Source organism: Panthera leo, chromosome B1 (assembly GCF_018350215.1).
Source record: "Panthera leo isolate Ple1 chromosome B1, P.leo_Ple1_pat1.1, whole genome shotgun sequence".
NCBI classification, from domain to species: Eukaryota; Metazoa; Chordata; class Mammalia; order Carnivora; family Felidae; genus Panthera; species Panthera leo.
Genome location: NC_056682.1, coordinates 119,620,983 through 119,624,434, shown reverse-complemented (window position 1 = coordinate 119,624,434; position 3,452 = coordinate 119,620,983). Strand labels below are relative to the sequence as shown.

General features: G+C 39.5%; 1 pseudogene; it reads left to right on the top strand.

The window, feature by feature from the left end:
- Positions 1 to 531: 531 nt before the first annotated feature.
- Positions 532 to 798, top strand: LOC122217055 (annotated as a pseudogene).
- Positions 799 to 3,452: the final 2,654 nt, after the last annotated feature.

Here is a 3,452-nt window from a genome sequence, read left to right as displayed (position 1 = left end):
TAAAAGCAAATGGAAAATATTTTAGTGTATGAATCCCCAGGTTGAAATAATCTTGTATAATGATTAAATCCACAGGATTTGGAGTGAAAGCTGAGTTCAAATCCTTTATATAACCTAGCCATTTGACCTTGGAAAGATGACTAAATAATTTCTATGTCCCAATTTTCCCTTGTATTAAAAAAGTATTAAAAAATGGGATAGGATCTGCTTCATACCTTGTTGTAAATATAAAAGAAATAATATGTGTAATCTCATCCCTGCTTTACAGCTAATGATTTGTTAACATTTCTCCAAGCACATATATTTTATCACAATTTTTACACATTACCTGTGTTTGTGGTCTTATACTGGTTATATTTGTTATTTACCTTCCAGTTTATGGTTTCCTAATATAAGGAAATTATACACACGACACTCTGCAGAAGGTTGTAAGAGGCATTTCTGAAAGACACGTAATGAGAAGAGGAAACCAAGAGCTGCTTTTAAAGGAGTTCATTTGTCTCTCTGGGCTCAGAACTGGTTTCCAGTGACATGGCTAAATGCACCAAGAAAGTAGGAATTGTAGGTAAATACAGGACCCACTATGGTTCCTCCTTCAGAAAAAAAATGGTGAAGAAAACTGAAATAACCCAGCATACAGAGCACACTTTCTCCTTCTGTGGCAAAACCAAAATGAAAAGATGAGCTGTGGGGGTCTGACACTAGGGTGTAGCTGGTGGTGCCTGAGCTTATAACATCACTTCTGCTGTCACAGGAAAATCTGCCATCCGAAGGCTGAAGGAATTGAAAGGGCAGTAGAAGCTCCGCCATTTGAAACATTGCTAGCCTACAATAAATGGGTTAATTTAGGTAACAATAAATAAGGAAAGAAGAAAGAAAGAAAGAAAGAAAGAAAGAAAGAAAGAAAGAAAGAAAGAAAGAAGAAAGAAAGAAAGAAAGAAAGAAAGAAAGAAAGAAGGAAGGAAGGAAAGAAGGAAGGGAGTTCATTTGTGAGACAAAAGTAAAAATTAAAACAAAACCCAGCATGGTGGGCAAAAGATGCGGTGGTGCCATCAGCCTAATGAGGAAGTACAAAGAAGTGTTGGACTATGTGGCATCAGTGATTTCAAAGGAACCTGACAAGTCACACCCCCTACGGGACGATTCATAAGTCCCCACTCAAAACCAAGCCCTGAGAATGTCTCCTTTCCCAGAGCCCCTTAACTGTTCTGGTCCTCCTCCCCTTCAATTGCAAAAGCCTCAGGCTTTCTCCCTTAGAACCAGTCACCGGGGAAATGAATATGCAAACGAACTTGAGATGAGATGTACTGTCCACCCAAGTCTGAAAATCTTGAATATTACAAACCTTCCTTGGTGAGCCAGTATCTACCCCTTCTTTTGTTTGCCTTTAGGCAGAGTCTCTGTGACAGTTTATTTTTCCCCCCAAGAACATTTTGCAGCTGAAGGGAAGAGGGGAGTAAAGAGACCACAAGATTACTGGTTGATACCTCCAAAGATAAACTTCTGTTTGGGAATAAAGAAAGCATTCATAAATTTGCTTTTCTTTGCTTTCATTGGTATCTCCACGTAACACTTTATTTACAGTGAAACATAGGTTATTGGGGTGATGAAGGGGAAAGTTATCCCAGATTGGAAGCTATGCTCCAGAGTCCGTAGTCTCTTCTTCTTCCTAGGCACCCAGACTGGATTTCCCACTCCCCTCCAATTAGGTGAAGCCACTGAATATGAAAGCCTGTGATCCAAGCCTGGCCCATAAAAACAAGCTAAGCCTCTCCTCTTCTGGCTTACTGAAATAGAAACACCCTCAGGATGAACTTGGAAGCCACTCCTTGAAGAAGGTAGGATTTCCATTAGCCTCAAGCCTAAGGATAAGTGGAGAACAGCATCTCTGACCTATCGACCCTTTGAGGCCTATGACATGAGTCAGGAATATTCTTTTATTGTGCTTAAGCCATTACTCATTTGAGAGTGTATTTGTGATAGCAGTTCACCTACCCTAAGTATAGAGAAGGACTAAAGTAAGAAAGCATATTGCAGTGTGTATGACCTTTACCTGTATAAAGCAGTGGTGCTTTGCTTTGGTTTTAACTCCTTTAATACCCATTTCACCTTTATGGCTCTATGCACTTTCAGAAACTGAGGGCCCGAGACCCAATACTATGTTTCTGTTATTTGTATCACTCAAGAAATTCCAAGAGTTTGGGGAACTTTTAAGCCAGGAACCTTGGATGATTTGGTCATCTGAATGACCAATATATATTTCTTATAAATCACAATATTTCACTACCATCTGAGTTACTCTGAGAAGGATATATATGTGGCTATAATTTAACTTCAGAAAACTTTTATGGAGGAAAAACTGCTGCAGGGGGAAAAAAAACATTGAGGTTTGGATAAGGGCAGAAATGGAGGACAGAAAGGAGAGGAAGAGGACCCACGTTTAGCACTCCAACCTGAGCTCCCAACAGCACCGTTAGGATTTCTTCCCAGTGGCAGAGGAACTGACATCCAAGTCTTCTATTCTCTTCCACTATATCTCTGGGCTATGTCTTAGCAGAAAAAAAAACAAGTTGCACAAACAAGAGTTCAGGAATCTAGTTCCATTTTAATTACTTACTATTTGTATGACTTTAAACAAATTTGTCTGTGCCTCTGTGCTCTTTGTGATACTGGTGTCGTATGGCCAAGACCGCCTGTCTTATAGAATCAAATGGGTCAGTGAACACAAAACCCCTTGGAAATACGGAAAGAGCAATTCACATGTAAGTCATTATTATTGCCTTCCTCACTACGTCTCCTGTTATTTGCAAAGGCAGAGGAGGGAATCGACGCATAGATGACTTCTATTATCTTCAGAGTCATATAGCTGTCTGTGAAAGATAAGCTTTCTCTTACCCTTACCTAGATTTAGGGCTGCACAGTGGCACAGGGCATCAGCTATGGTTATGCAGCTCACTTATAGTCAGATGGCCTTTGGGGGCAATTTGAAGACTTCCTAGATGAACACATATCTCTTCACTGATTGGTTTTACCACCTGTTTCCATGGCAACTTTAGATCCATTTCACACTCACCCACTTTTGTTCCCATTCACTGTAACATCTCTTTAACAGCAAGAGACAGAAAGTTTAATAAAGTAGAAGCATTTTAATAAATGGAGGTGTAATTTACATAGAAGCTCTTGGCATTTTGGGAGTCTCTAGAGTTCTCTGTATGTTACAGTAGACTCAGAGTTCTTTTGTCTAAGCAGAATGGAAGAAAGCAGATACTTTTTATAAAATTCCTTATAAGAATGTTGAGACAACATAGACTCACAAATCCTCTGCCATATTTTATAAACAGAGATCACTAGCCAGCATTTAGTTCTCCTTATTCTCCCAAAAAAACAAAATGCATGTTCTGAGTGTTGATTTGTCACATGCACATCTTCATGACTATCTCACGCTCTCCCTC